Source organism: Ailuropoda melanoleuca, chromosome X (assembly GCF_002007445.2).
Source record: "Ailuropoda melanoleuca isolate Jingjing chromosome X, ASM200744v2, whole genome shotgun sequence".
NCBI lineage: Eukaryota > Metazoa > Chordata > Mammalia > Carnivora > Ursidae > Ailuropoda > Ailuropoda melanoleuca.
Window position 1 is genome coordinate 63941898 of NC_048238.1, and position 16877 is coordinate 63958774.

General features: G+C 34.8%; 1 protein-coding gene and 1 non-coding gene across 5 annotated transcripts in view; both read left to right on the top strand.

Moving 5' to 3' along the window:
• Positions 1–16877, top strand: part of DACH2 (dachshund family transcription factor 2) — a 798780-nt gene that overhangs the window by 594669 nt on the left and 187234 nt on the right. The gene's annotated exons all lie outside the window — the stretch shown is intronic.
• LOC117797561 lies at positions 11457–11536 on the top strand. The gene has a single exon (XR_004622568.1). It is a non-coding gene; the product is annotated as a small nucleolar RNA SNORD55/SNORD39 (small nucleolar RNA).

Sequence of the window (16877 nt, forward strand, 5' to 3'; positions counted from 1 at the left end):
CAGCATGGGGCTTGATCTCATGACCCTGAGACTGTGACCTGAGCTGAAACCAAGAGTCAGATGCTTAACTGACTGAGCCACCCAGGTGCTCCTAGGAGTAATTTGTAGAACACGTTATCCCCTGATTTCTGGGTCTCCAGCCTTTCTATGGAGAGAGATGTGCATACTTGGGCATATGGATGGTTAAACTTTCTTTTTGTAAGTTCTTGTGGGGTTTGTGTTCCATAGAGGACTGTTTTGGTTGGAGTATAGATTTACACTTTTTTTTTTATTTTTGGAAAACTCATAATTATCACCATTATCTGAAAGTTCTACTGACAAAATCACAGTAAGTGAAACACTCAGGGAGCTCAACTGATATTTTCAGTCTACCTGTGGAATGATGTGAGGTCTAAATCACCACTTATGCCTAGCTCCTGTGTTTCTTAATGATGTTTCCAACTCTATCCTCTCCTTTTCCTCTTCACCATCCTCTTTTTACTGCATTTCTGAGCTGAGTCTACTTTTGGAATTACCTGCTGGGTATATTAATAGCATTTCATATACTGAAATAATGTTTCTGGAAGTGTGTGAGACAGAGAAAGAGAGAGAAAAGAGAAAAAGAAGAGAGACATGTCCCTCCTAGGCAAAATCTTCCTGACAATTTCTGATTATTTCCCATTTTGGATGTTATCAATATCTGTTATAATTATTGATGAAAATACATTTGGTACATACTTAAATTTATAAAGTATTTGTGTGGGTTGTAGATAATTGGATTACATTTGAGCAGGCTGAATCCCTACCTTCAGGCAAGAAACAAGAACTGTCAGGATGGTTTGGAAATGAGGAAAAATAAGAGGATGCATTTGAAACTAAGTTGCAAGGTCTCAGAGGAAGCCAAATGATTATTGGATATTAGAAGATCTGGGTTCTAGAACCATGTCTGCCAAGTAGCAATCCTCTTCCTGTATCTGACCCTCTGTGTTATTTTTTAATATATATAAAAATAGGAAGTGGGTGACATTTAAGGTCAATACCAGCTATGGTAATTCTACCTTTGGGTATAGGGTAACTGGTTATTCTAGCACTCTAATTTCAGAAGGGAGCAAGAGAAGTGTTCTATACATATGTAAGGGTGGCCATTTAGTTCAGAGACTGCCTATAAATAAATTTTAGAAAACTAATAATGCACATATGGTTTGATTATCAGCCTTCTGTTTCTTTTCTAGAATACTAGTATAACTAGAATACATCTTCTTAATACACATGAGATAATGCTGAATTGCTATATAATGCATCTCAACAGCACATGACAAAAAAACATAGTCCTGGTCCAAAGACCCCCAAAATAAAAGTGTGAAATCATTAATATATGATAGAAAAAGAATTGGGCTTATCATTGTTCTTGAAAGAGTTAAAACTGAAATGAGAAACCTTCTCTCTCATTTACTTATACAACCAGATCAATTATCTTTATCTTCCTCCAGTTTAGAAAAGCTCTGATCTTCATGAACTATATGTCTTAACATACTATGAGTAGCAAAACATTAAAGGTCTCTTTGGACTATCTAAACAGACTTTCCATAAGAAAAGCTGTAACTAAATAAAATGCCATCAGTTGTGTACTTCAGTCATTCAGCAATACTTCAAGGTTTAGTCCTCCCTGGAAGCATTAATGTTAATGGACTGGCATGCATTCATTGAAGGAAAATATATACCTCTTAGTTTGTATTTCAGCCATTTAGGCATGTTGTATGATCTACTTTATTTATCTAGTCTATAACGTCTCTTGCATTCTAAAAACAGACACTGCATTTTAATAGCAGAAAAAAAAACTTTGTCACATTGAATCAAGGTTACCTACTTGCAAGTAATCCATTTTCTTATGTAAGCTTTGTTGTACCAAATTTACTTTGAGATATGTAGAACAATTCTTTGTAGAGCACAAGGACATACCTCCAGGCACCTGCCAAGTAATAAGGAAGGAGCCTTTCAGTTTCTTGCTATTTTTACTATCAGAACTAAATACAATGGAACAAAACTAATGACAAAATGCAAGTAGCATAGTTAAACTGTTTAGAAGAATGAAGCATTTTTACATGTCTATCACCTAATTGATCTTCCACAAATTTATGGTGTCTGAGTACAGAGGTCTAAATCTTCAAAGCTTGAAAAACAGAGGTGGAACATGAACTAATCTTCATTTTTTCTCTATCATCTTACAGCAGCACTAATGGAAATGTATTTTGTTTAATGACTCTGAAATCCTGTTTGTAATTAGATGTGGGAATTGGTCTTACTTTGTAACAGATGATACTGGAATAATAATATGAGAGATGCTACACTGAGACCACTATCCTCCTAAATCTATATCATTTTTCATTTTATTGACAGGAGATGTGTGCAAGAACAAAGAAATTGATTTTAAAAAGGAGGAAAATGAGATCTAATAAAAACTTCCAATCCAAATATTTTAGTGTTACTTTCAATATACTGACTGTAGTGGGGGAAGGAAAGGGCATGTATCTTGTGTTTAATTTTAGGAAACAAGGGTTTTATATTTGTTGCTTTGTTCCTGATAATGATCTTTGAATGTTATTGCAAAGACTAAATAGAGAAGTTTAATTAAGTGCCAGAGACCATATTACTGAAGCATGTATTTTACATTAGTATGATCACACAAAATAATACCTTCTTTTAGAGAACAATTTTATCTTCAAACCGAAGAATTTAAAGACTGGACAGACTGAGTGCAACAGCTATTTTGTACATCATGCTCTTCATTGTCAGTAAATGCTACTGCCACAAATCATTCTGGTCACTAAAGATTTAGTAATGTTTGTAGGTTTTACATCTTTTTCCATTTAATGCTAATGGACTCCCGGAGCCACAAAAAAAGTCTTACAAAGAAATGTATTATGGATAGGTTTCATCTTCCCTCCAAAACACATGTATTATTGACATTTATGGTAGTAAGAATGGTTGGACACTTGGAGATTTTGATTAGTACATACGTAATAGTATATGATGATCAATTTAGTTGTTACTGCATTCCTTTGCTTTCTAATTCATGTGTTGAACTCTTCTTAGTAGATCCAAGACTTGGCAAAAGAGAAAAAATATTGTGAGGCCCTTCTTTGGAAGCTCAAATTTGTTTAGCAAATTAGCTCACAAAGCAGTTTCACACCTATTTATTTCCTTTGATTATCACAAAAATTCTGCAAAGTAAATAGAACAGGTATTATTACATTTTGGTAGTTGAAGAAACCAATACCCAAAGAGGCTCAGCAATTTGGCTAAGTTCAAATAGATAGTACATAAGTCAAATACATTACTTTAAACTTCAAAGACAACATTCTTCCATGGCAAAATAACTCATGGTGGAGAAATTAAAGCGAGAACTCATATGGTTTCATCAATATACAGGTTAATAGATTTTGGTGACTTCATAATGGGTAGGAACACAATGTAATGAGAAAGGAAATTTTCCCAAACAGTGGGTTCATGATTCTGCTAACATTGGAAAGCAAGTAGATTTCAATTTGATAATGGTGAACAGAATCTTTATTTGCTATGATAACTAGCATTTTTTTTCATGAAACATTAGACCATCAATGGGTTCCCTACTCTTTCTTTGCAAAATAAATCAAAGATCATATCAGTGACACAGCAACAATTATAAAATCCTTGTTTCTTAAGATTAAAAGCAAGTGGTGTGCTGTTTACCTCCCTTCTGGCAATATATTGCAAACACAGACACATATATATGGTTATCATTAGATTTTCTTTTTCCACTTCTTAAAAACAATGTCTTTGTTATTGGCACACATAATATGTTAGCTATAAGAGCTAATGAAATGACCTGTTTGAGTTCAAATGTACAAATTAACTCTAGGGATTCTAGCTGTTCCATTATGAAATGCTAGAAAGCTCCTTATACTTATGCAGCAATGTGATAATTGTCTAGTTTTCCTAGAACAGTCTCATACATAAATTTGGTATGAAAATATGTAAAGGATAGATCAATTGTATCAAATTTGGCAGCTGTTTCTGGAATATAGTTGGTAGTCAATAAATATTTACTGGATGCTGATTGTGTAGTATGCCATTTCATTTTATATATAATACTGAAAGTCCTATGGATTAATATACGGTAGGACACACTGTAATTCTAGCTGTGTCTTCATTATTGACAAAAAAATTTTTTTTTCCAATTAGAAACAAAGAGCTACATTCCCCTGCAATGTCCAAAATAAATACATAGATGGAAATTTTATAACTAACATTGTTTTGTCTTCTAAACAGCCTACAGGAAAGTATGCTTAAAGATAAAATAGTTAAAATGAACAATTCTGTAATAACTTTTGATTTAGAAACTTCCGAGGAAAAAATTAAATTTGTTGCTGTGAGTACTGCAAGAAAAGTCAACCAGTCTATTATAGTAGTTCTTAACAATGGGTTATTTTGGATAACTTCCAATTTGAAAGATAGGTTTTGTCTTGGTGATGGGAGCATTAGTACAGGGAAACTCAGGCATTAGGCATGACAGGTAATGTAAAAAAGTGATCATAGAGAATTTGGAGAACATTTAAAAAAACTGAAAGTACTAGAGTATAGGATCTATACTTTTTATTTTTCATGTTTACATCTATATTCATAGTTAACAGACAGTGTGATATTAGTTTCAGGAGTAAAATTTAGTAATTCTCCACTTACAAAGAACACCCAATGCTCACAAATACCATCCTTAATACCGACCACACATTTAGCCCACCCCCCACCTCCTCACTGGCAACCCTCAATTTGTTTTCTACGCTTAAGAGTCTCTTTTATGGTTTGTCTCCCTCTCTTTTTTTTTCCATTTCCCTTATGTTCATCTGTTTGTTTCTTAAATTCCACATATGAGTGAAATCGTATGGTATTTGTCTTTCTCTGACTGACTTATTTCACTTAGCATAATACACTGTAGCTCCATTTGTGTCACTGCAAATGGCAAGATTTCATTCTTTTTCATGGCCTAGTAATATTCCATTATATATATATATATATATATATATCACTTCTTTTTCCATTCATCTATAAATGGGCACTGGGGCTCTTTCCATAATTTGTTTCTTGTTGATAATGCTGCTATTAACATAGTAGCATCAAGGCGCACGTATCCCTTTGAATCAATATTTTTGTATCCTTTGGGTAAATACGTATTAGTATTATTTCTGGGTCATGGGGTATTTCTATTTTTAACTTTCTGAGGAATCTTCATACTGTTTTCCAGAGTGGCTGCACCAGTTTGCATTCCCACCAACAGTACAATAGGGTTCCCTTTTCTCCACATCCTCACCAGCACCTGTTGTTTCTTGTGTTGTTGATTTTAGCCATTCTAACAGGTGTGAGGTGATATCTCATTGTAGTTTTGACTTCTGTTTCACTGATAATGAGTGATGTTGATCATATTTTCATGTGTCCATTGACCATCTGGATGTCTTCTTTGGAAAAATATATATTCATGGCTTCTGCCCATTTTTTATTGGGTTATTCATTATATGGGTGTTGAATTTTCTAAGTCCTTTATATATTTTATATACTAACCCTTTATCAAATATGTCATTTGCAATTATTTTCTTCATTCCTTAGGTCACCTTTTAGTTTTCTTGATTGTTTCCTTTGCTGTACAAAAGCTATTTATTTTGATAAAGTCCCAGTAGTTCATTTTGCTTTTGTTTCCCTTGCCTTCTGCAATGTGTCTAGTAAGACCTTGCCACAGCCCGTGTCAAACAGGTTGCTGCCTCAAGGTTTTGATAGATTCTTGTCTCATATTTAGCTCTTTCATCTATATTGAATTTATTTTTGTGTATTGTGTAAGAAAGTGGTTCGGTTTCATTCTTCTGCATGTGGCTGCCCAGTTTTCCAAACACCATTTGTTAAAGAGACTGTCTTTTTTCCATTTGATATTCTTTCCTGGTTTGTCAAAGATTAGTTGACCATATAGTTGTTGGTCAATTTCTGGATTTTATATTCTGTTCCATCGATCTGTGTGTCTTTTTTTGTGCCAGTACTATACCGTCTTGATGACTACGGCTTTGTAATATAACTTGTGCTGCCTCCAGATTTGTTTCTTTTTTTTCAAGATTGCTTTGGCTTTTTGGGGTATTTTGTGGTTCCATACAAATTTTAGGATTATTTGTTATAGCTCTGTGGAAAATGCTAGTAGTATTCTGATAAGGATTACATTAAATGTGTAGATTGCTTTGGGTAGTATAGACATTTTAACAATATTCTTCTAATCCATGAGCATTGAATGTTTTTCCATATCTTTGTGTCATGTCCAATTTCTTTTATAAGTGTCCTATGGTTTTTAGAGTACAGATCTTTTACCTCTTTGGTTAAGCTTATTTCTAAGTATCTTATGTGTTTTGGTGCAATTGTACATGGGATGGATTCCTTGAACTCTCTTTCTGCTGTTTCATTATAGGTGTATAGAAATGCAACAGATTTCTGTACACTGACTTTGTATCCTGTGACTTTGCTGAATTCGCATATCAGTTATAACAATTTCTTGGTAGAGTACCATGTTGTCTGTAAATAATTAAAGTTTGAGGGGCTCATGGGTAGCTCATCAGTTAAATGACCAATTCTTGCTTTGAGCTCTGGTCATGATCTCAGGATAGTGAAATCGAGCCCTGCATCAGGCTCTGCACTCAGTAGGGAATCTACTTGGATTTCTCTCTCCCTCTCACTCTTCCCCTCCTGCTTGTGCTCCCTCTCTGTAAAATAAATAAATGAAAGAAAGAAAGAAAGAAAGAAAGAAAGAAAGAAAGAAAGAAAGAAAGAAGAAAGAAAGAAAGAAAAAGAAAGAAGAAAGAAAGAAAGAGAAAGAAGGAGAAAGAAGGAAGGAAGGAAGGAAGGAAGGAAGGAAGGAAGGAAGGAAGGAAGGAAGGAAAAGAAACTTACTTTGATTTTTTCCTTGCTGATTTGGATGCCTTTTATTTCTTTTTGTTGTCTGGTTGCTAAGGTTAGGAATTCCAGTACTTTGTTAAATAACATTGGTGAGAGCGGACATGCCTGTCTTGTTACTGACCATAGAGGAGAAGTGCCCCATTAAGTATATTAGCTGTGGGTCTTTTGTATATGGCCTTTATGGTGTTGCATATGTTCCCTCTATCCCTACTTGTTTGGGGGTTTTCATCAAGAATGGATGTTGCATGTTTTCAAATGCTTCTTCTGCATCTATTGAGAGGATCGTATGGTCTTTATCCATTCTTTTATTAATTTGGTGTATCATATTGATTTGCAATTATTGAATCACACTTGCAGCCTAAGAATAAAGCCCACTTGATCGTGGTGAATAATTCTTTTAATGTACTGTTGGATTTGATATGCTAGTATTTTGTTGAGATTTTTTGCATTCATGTTCATCCAGGATATTGGCCTGCACTTCTCCTTTTTAGTGGGGCCTGTTCTGGTTTTGGAATCAAGGTAATGCTGGCCAGGTAGAATAAGTTTGGAAAATTCCCTTCCATTTCTATGTTTTGGAACAGTTTGAGAATACATATTACTCTTCTTTAAATGTTTGGTAGAATTCTCCTGGGAAGCCATCTGTTCCTGGATTTGTTTGTTGGGAGATTTGTGATTACCGATTCAACTTCTTTGCTGGTTATAGGTCTGTCCAACTTTTCTATTTGTTCCTGTTTCAGGTTTTTTAGTTTGTATGTTTCTAAGAATTTGTCCATTTCTTCCAGATTGCCCAATTTGTTGGCATATAATTTTTCATAGTATTCTCTTATAATTGTATTTCTGTGGTGTTGGTTGTGATCTCTCCTCTCTCATTTGTGATTTTATTTGTGTCCTTTTTCTGTTCTTTTTGATAAGTCTGGCTATGAGTTAATAAATTTTATTAATTCTTTCAAAGAGCCAGATCCTAGTTTCATTGATCTGTGCTCCTGGGTTTTGTTTTTGCTTTGTTTTTTTCTTCTCTATCATTTATTTCTGCTCTAATCTTTATTATTTCCCTCCTTCTGCTGGCTTTAGGCTTCATTGGTTGTTTTTTTTTTCTAACTCCTTTAAGTGTAAGGTTGTATTTTTGAGACTTTTCTTGCTTCTTGAGATAGGCCTGTATTGCTGTGTCCTTCCTCTTAGGGTCACATTTGCTGCATCCCAAAGGTTTTGTACCATTGTGTTTTCATTTTAACTTGTTTCCATGACTTTTTAAAAAAATTCTTCTTTAATTCCTGGTTAACCTATTCATTCTTTAGTAGGATATTCCCTACCTTCCATGTATTTGTGGTCTTTCCAATTTTTTTCTTGTGACTGACTTCATATTCATAGCATTGTGTTTGGAAATATTTATGGCATGGTCTCAATCTTTTTGTATATGTTGAGGCCTGAGTTGTGACCCATGTGATCTATTCTGGATAATGTCCCATGTTCACTCTAAAAGAATGTGTATTCTGCTGCTTTAGGATGAAGTATTCTTAATTAAGTATTCTTAATATATCTGTTAAGTCTATCTGGTGTATATTTCATATATATTCATATATATTTGTATACGTTAAGTCCATCTGGTCCAGTGTGTCATTCCAAGCCCTTGTTTCCTTGTTGATTTTCTCTTTAGATGATCTGTCCATTGTAGTAAGTGGGGTGTTAAAGTCCCCTACTATTATTTTATTATTATCAATAAGTTTCTTTATGTTTGTTATTAATTGTTTTATATATTTGGGTGCTCCCAAGTTGGGCGCATAAACATTTACAATTGTTAGATCTTGTTTGATAGACCCCTTTATTTTGATACAGTGTCCTTCTTCATCTCTGGTTACAGTCTTTGGTTTAAAATCCAGTTTGTCTGATATAAGTATTGGTACTTCAGGTTTCTTTTGAGGTCCATTTGCATGATAAATGGTTCTCCATTCACTCACTTTCAATCTGTAAATGTCTTTGCATCCAATATGAGTCTCTTGTAGCATACAGATTGTTCTTTTTTTTTTCCCATTCTGATACTCTATGTCTTTTGATTGGAGCATTTAGTCTATTTACTCTCAGAGTGACTATTGATAGATACAAATTTATTGACACTGTATTACCTGTAAAGTTGGTGTTTCTGGAGATTTTCTCTGTTCCTTTCTTTGTTGCTTTTGGTCCTTCTTTACCACTCAAAGAGTTATCATTAATATTTCTTGCAGTGCTGGTTTAGTAGTCACAAACTCCTTTAAATTTTGTTTGGGCAACTCTTTATCTCTTCTTCTATTATGAATGGCAGCCTTGTTGGAAAGAATATTCTTGTCTGCATATTTTTCCCATTCAGCGTGTTGAATATATCATGCCACTCTCTTCTTGCCTGCCAAGTGTCTGTGGCGATATCTACTGGTAACTTAATTGCATTCACTCATAATTTAGGGATGGCTTTTCTTTTGCTGCTTTTAGGAGTTTTTCCTTATCTCTGTAATTTACAAATTTTACTACAGTATTCTTGGTGTTGTCCTGCTTTTCTTGATTTTGATGGGAATTCTCTCTTCCTCCTGGATTTGAATGTCTGTTTCTTTCCCCAGATTAGGGAAATTCTTTGCCATAATTTGTTTAACTAAACCTTCTATTTCTTTTCTGCTCTGTCCCACTTCTGGGATTCCTATGATCTAAATGTTATTAAGCTTTATGGAATCACTGAGTTCCCTAAGTCTACATTCATGATCCAATATTTTTCTTTCCCTCTTTTTTTCAGTTTCATTGTTTTCCATAATTTTATATTCTATATCACTTATTCATTTCTCTGCTTCTTCCATCCTTATGGTCATTACATCCAGTCAGTTTCACATCTCAGTTATAACACTTTTTATTTAATCCTGACTAGTTTTTAGGTCTTTTATCTATATAGTATGGGACTTCCTGGTGTCTCCTATGCCTTTCTCAAGCTCAGTTAGTAACCTTAAGATTGCTGCTTTAAATTCTGGATCAGGAATATTAAATCTGTTTCAATTAGATCCCTGGCCATGACCTTTTCTTGACCTTTCCTTTGGGATAATTCCTCCATCTTGGCATTTTGCTTAGGTGTCTGTCTTATTCTGTGTTAGGAAAGACTGTTATGTTTCATGCTCCTGAGAGTAATTCCTTTATTAAGAAGAGGTCATATACTGTCCAGGGCCCAGTGCTTCAAGAGGTGTCTCTGGTGTATGCTGTGTGTACTCTGCTGCTGTGTTTGACTTCTCTTTCTCCCAGGCCAGTTCTCTGTATGGCTCCTTCTTGCCTGCCATGGAAAGTGTTTGGACCTTGTTCAGAATGTGGTAAGTTTTAAATAGGCGTGTTTTGGTCTGCTTGTTAGAAGAGGCCTGATCCTATTTCCATTAGAACTGAAGCTTTGTAGTGTTCTATGGTCAGTCGACTTTGTGCTCTTCTTTTGGGAGAGGGGACCACTGATCTGGTTCTCACACCTGCCCTAGAAAAGAAGCACCTGCAGTGCACAAATAAGGCATGACTTGGTGTAAGTGGCTCGGACCTCCACTGTCGATAAAATCAGTTCATACTGATGGGAGGGGGAGGAAAATGGCACCAGCCCTGTCCCTTGTCTTTTGATTCTATCTACTCTCCAGAAAGCCCTCATAGAAGATCAAATAATCTTTCCTCATGTGTCTCAGATGTCCCTCCGATCCCCACATTCACCCTCTATGCCTGGGCCATCTGCCCACCTTGCATCATTGTGCACCTGTGTTGTATCTCAGAAACACAAGTTGAGTTTCAAAATTTCAAGCTTTAGGGACCTGGTGCAGTGAGGTTCCATGCTGGCCTTCTAGAGGAGGGACTTGCCACACTGGGGCTGGTGCCAGTTTGTCCCAGAAGGGCAGTTGCACCAATGTGTAGGAGTTGAGTTTAGAGTAAAGCACAGCAAAAAGCCCGAGTCCAGATTAACTGCCCTTGGCAAGTATCTCTATGCCTAAGCTTAAGGGGTAGAGTGGAACAATGGTGTCCACCAGGTGTTTTTCCCCTGAGAGGCAATACCGCCTTTCCTAGATGCACTCTAAGAGGGGGGAACTCTCTATCCCAGTGCATCCCAGGGGAGTCTCTAATGACACCATCTGCTCCTGGGCTTCTGCCCTCCTCCACAGGAGCATTGCAATGCCCACCAGACTCAACACCAGCCATGGTGCAGACTTCTTAAACCCCAGTTTTTGTGGTCCACTCGTTGTAAGAACCCCTGTGTCCTAATGTGGACACACCTCTCTACCTATCTTTTTGACCGATGAATAGAAAGAGGTTTTAGCAGTTCAGCCACTATGTGATAGTATGATCTTAATTCTCATCTGTGTGAATCTGTTTTGTCCATCCAAAACATGATCATTTAATGTGATGTCTTGAGCACTGGTTGTTATACACAACTGATGAATTTTTGAACACTACATCTGAAACTAATGATGTACTATATGTTGGTTAATTGAATTTAAATAAGAAAAAAGAAAACAACAACAAAAACAAACAAACAAAGATCATTTAGTTGATGACGACACCTCACTAATGCTTTAAACTCCTTAGGGTGCAATGGGGGAGCCAAAATTGGGGAGCTAAGCATGTGGGGGAAAAAGATCATTTAAGAACTTTCAGCTGAAATTTACTGCTGCTATAAGCACAAATTAGAATTTGTTTCTCTTCTTATCTAGGACATGAAGGGATAGGGTATGGACAATGTTGTGATGATCAAACTAACCAGCATATTTTCATTCACCCCTTATTGTGGCTACATTGTGGAGTCAATGCTATCTATCCATTTGGTGCAGACAGAATTGCTGATAACAGAAAGAAATGGGAATAGGGTGTTTTTAAACAGATATATTAAGGATGTAAATAGTAATAGCCTCACAATCCAAATGCTTAAAGCATATTCACTTGCATTGAATGTTCAATTTTTAGTGACCTAATTGAATTTTATGTATTACAGTGATAAAAGACTATCTCATATGTACTATATCAGTATAAAATGGACTAGATAAAGCTAGAAATAAATATAATTATTTTCTAGCATCACAATTCTCAGTGATCCTAATTGTATATATGTGATAGCTTCTAATTCAATCAAGATCAGCTATATTCTACATTAGCTTGTCTGTTAAAATCTATGCATTGTGCTAGGGGAAAAAAGCATTAACTTAGTAATATCAATTTAGCTAGTTTTAGCTTATTAACATTGACACCAAAATTGTTATAGAGGAAGGATCTTTGGATAATTTTGTTACTTACATAGTTCCCCAGAGCTGTAAAGACTTCTTGCAACCTTCTGGTCTTTTCTTTGCACTTTCAGTGACAGCCAAACTTCATCATTGGTTCATTTTTACATATGCATTCAGAGGGCATCATTTATTACTGTTGTTTGAAAATCACCTTTACAGACACTCAAAAGAGAAATCACTTATCCTTACCTAGCCACAATCTCTCAGTTGACAACTTTGAAAGTCACAATTCACTGTAAACATCCAAGTGTTTTACCAGAAAAGGTTGTAAACGGTTCACTGTTGAGCTTGCTCCATCTTGAACTGATTTTTACTGGTGTATATGTATGCTTGATTTTTGTTTGTTTGTTTTTGTTTTGTTTTTTAAAAGATTTATTTATTTATTTGAGTGAAAGAGAGAATGTGTGTGAGTGGGGAGATGGGCAGATGGAGAGTATCTTCAAGCAGACTCCCCCCTGAGCATGGAGCCAGTTGTGGGCCTCAGTCCCACAACCCATGAGATCATGACCTGAGCCAAAGCCCAACATTTAAACAAACGAGTCACCCAGGTGCCCCTGTATGGTTGTTTTTTCATCTTTTACAGATGAATGGTCAAAAGAGCAGACTAGAATGATGTTCAATGTAAATCAATACTACAATGATGTTCAATATAAATCAAGACTACTCATTAAGATGTTCAGCTTGTTAAGGATAAATAACATCATTGTGAATAGAAATATTTTGGGTATCCAGTGTTTATCTTTTCTGGCTTAAGAATGACATTGCACAAATTATAAATCAGTTACTTTTCTAGATTTTGGTTTGTCTTATTTGAAAATACAAGATTTCTATCTTATAAAGAAATAACAGCTTCAAGCTAGCTTTGTACACTCTGGTAATCTGGACATATCATTTACTCCTATCCCATCAGTATTTGCTTAAAAGAAGTCTTGCCCTACACACTAATGTAACACTAACTACTGTTAAATAATTTGCTTCTTAGAACCAAACGGAGTATCCAAATACTATTGTGTGTATTTTTCCCTTTGTTATATATTTTTAAAATTCAAATGTAAAAATATGTAACACATATGCAAATTATAAAGTACAATAATATAAATGTCAGTGAACACACCATGCAACTCAAAAACTAAAACATTATCAAAAACTTGCATCTATTTATATATCCATCCCTTTTCCTCTACTTCTGACTCCCCACCAAAGGTAAGCACTCCCTAAAATTTTGTGTTTAACTTCTTGTTTTCTTACACTGCTTATTTGAAAGGAAATATTTATTTTTAGAAACAACTTACAGAATTATAGAATGTCAGAGCTGGAAGGTACCTGCGAGATCATTCAGCTCAACTCCATCATTTTACATAAAGGGAAACTGAGACCCGGGGGAGGTAGAATGAGGAGAGCTGGACTTTCTGTGGGAATTTAATCATCAGTTGGGAGGTTGGAAATATACTAATGTTCTATGAGTCTACTATCTATTCAGTAATAACTGCAATCATAATAATTGATAGTAAAATATTTAACAATAAAACTAGATGCTATAGGTCTTAAATCAGCAGTCTTTGTAACTTAAAAATATAAAAATTATATAATAACATATCTACAGAAAAACTGCCTATAAATAAGAATTGTATATATCGTAACTTAGTCTCTGAATTCTATTATAAACCCAGAGCATCAGTCCCATTAAAAATATTTAAATGTTCATTAAATTCTTTTAAAAGACACATCTCAATAAAAAAATTCTGACAAAAATATTAATGTGTTCTGATTTTCTTTGGAATTATATTACTGCATACATTAAATAGTATGATGAACTAGTGTACTAATACATATAATATTTTCATACCAGCTAAGCAGATTATTAATTTCTAAAACTGTCTTTAGAAATTATAGCATATTATTCTTTTGATATCACAGTCATCTCCTTTCAGAATTGATAATCTAAGACTTCTTTCTGATGGCTTGTCATTGTCACACTTCATATGTTGGTTAATGGATTCATTTGAGGGGAATTGTGGATAAAATGGCACTGATGTAGCTAAGGAATGCTACAATAGAATATTATACAGCCATAAAAAGGATGACCTATTGCCATTTGTGGCAACAAGGATGAACCTAGAGGGTATTATGCTAAGTGAAATAAGTCAGACTGAGAAAAACAAATACCGTATGATTTCACTCCTATGTAGAATCTAAAAAAACAAATGACCAAACAAACAAAATTAGAACCAGACCTATAAAAAAATAAACTAATGGTTGTGGAGGGGATGGGCAAAATATATGAAGGGGAAATAGAGATACAGGCTTCCAGTAATGTAATGAATAAATCATGGAAATGAAAGGTGCAGCATAAGGGAGAAAGAATAACCTTTGTCAAAGTTTTCTAAAGCCTTAAAAAGACATGGGTGCTTTGTAAACACACCATAATGTGTTTCTAATTGTTTATCAACTGAGGCTATTTAAACTGGAGCTTCTTACTCTCATAGTGAGGAAATTAAAGGAATTCCAAATTCTTTTTTTTAAAGATTTTATTTATTTATTTTTTGGGGAAGGAGCAGAAGAGCAGAGGACAAGCAGACTCTGGGCTAAGTGTGGAGCCCAACACCGGGCCCAATACCATGACCCTGAGATCATGACCTGAGCCAAAATCAAAAGTCAGACACTTAACCAACTGAGCCACTCTGGCACCCCCTGAACTTTTTTGTAAATTGAAGATTCAGTATTTGATTTATTTGTTCTTAAATTCATAGTTTTGTCCACAGTTCAATATGACTAATTCGTGTTAATGGGAAGATAGTAAGTCTGAAATATAGACCAGTACTGACCAACAGAGCTTTCTGTAATGATGAAAATTATTTTCCATGCTGTCCAATATGATAATCACCATTCACATTTGACTAATATAGCCCTTGAAATGTGGCTATTGTGATTGAGGAATTGAATTATTACTTTTATTTATTTAAATAATTTAAATAACAACATTTGGCTAATGGCTATCATTTTGGGCAGTTCAGATAGAAACTATCAAAAGGTTAATTTGATGATGTTCAAGAAATAAGGATATAACCTTAAAGAGTCATCCTACTAGACACATTTGCCTGAGTTGATAAGCATTTGTAATTAGTATACTGTTTGTTTTGACATAAATAATTTTAGGCTAGTTTCTTACATGAGTGAAACAAATCAAAATTGAGGAAGGGTTTTATTTCTTGATACATCCCTTTTTGTAATGTGGGGAGAAATCCATCACCCTACACCCTATTAGTACAGCTACATATTCTAAAACTATTAGTGCAGATTTATTGTTTTCTCACAAGGACTAACAATAGAGAGGCACACAGTGATACAATTTTTTATTAAACACAAGAAATAATAAGAATAATGTCAATGACAAAATAGAGGAAAAACTACCAATCAAAATACCAGACCTCAAAATATTTAGTTCCTATGAAAGCATCTTAACCAAATACCTGGTATAACCATTTCTGTGGTTAGGAGAAGGGATCTTAGAATTAACTGAATCAGTGCCTAAAATTTTTTTGTAGTTAATTTTTTGCTGAGTTGCCATTTTCATTTAGGAAGCATAATAATAATGACCTTAATATGAATATGTAAATTTCATCCATGAAAATATTGGTTTTGCCAGTCTCTAAAGATCCATTAGAGCTGGTTTGTGAAGCAGGCTCTACCTTTTCATTGAAAACTATCAAAAAGGATGCTATTTGCAGATTATATTCCTAAAATCAAAAGAGAAGCTTCTTTTCATCAACGCTTGGCTTCTAATCATGTAAAAAGGAAAACATTGCCACTCTCTCCTAAACACCGGACTACAATTAAGGCAAAATAGGCTTTAGATCCTCAATGTACTGAGGTTGTAAACAGTAGCCTGACATCAACTGAGAACAAGGAAATAGGGTGTAGGGTGGATTATTCCTAAAGTATAGCAGGTGCAGTAGTCCTGTGTGATATGGACATTAAAAGACCATGTTAAAACAACTTTACCAAACAACTAACTCAGTTATCAGAAGTGAAAAGTGAATTCTCAAGTTTTACAAAGTACAAGAGCTTTGGGAAGTGTGTATTTGTCATTATGGTTAATTTGCACATACCTCACTGAAGAAGAGGCCAGGGGAGCTAGGCTGAGAACACAGCTGTACAGGCGGCTCAACTAATTGCCTCTCCATTCTCAACCTCATTTATCTTCATTTCTTCCCAATTATAACAAATTATCAATAGTCTCTGTTGTATCAGAGTCTTAATCCCCTTTATTCAGGCAGCATTAGATAGTGGCAGATGAATTCTTGGAGGGAGTCAGAATAAATAGCCATGAAATGCCACCTCTGGCAGATGGCATTGCTCACAAGAAATGTGAAAAAACATTTGGAATTTGTAACTGGGCATTGGTATGAGGATGCAAGCTGTTAATATTTTTTCTAAAGATAATCAAGGTGGTACATAGTAAAAATGTAACGCATATATTAAAGAAAAAATACAAAGGTGCAGGTGTTCACATCTCAAAAGATTAATACATTTTTAGATAGTATATTCCCATTGAGCACTGTAGCCATGAAATCCTTTCATGCCATGATATTTTATGATAATAAATGGCCTATTTTCATTTGAAGCAAGGAACACACATTCTGTGTTCAAAGATACAATATCATTTATTTTTCTTTCCTATCAAATAAC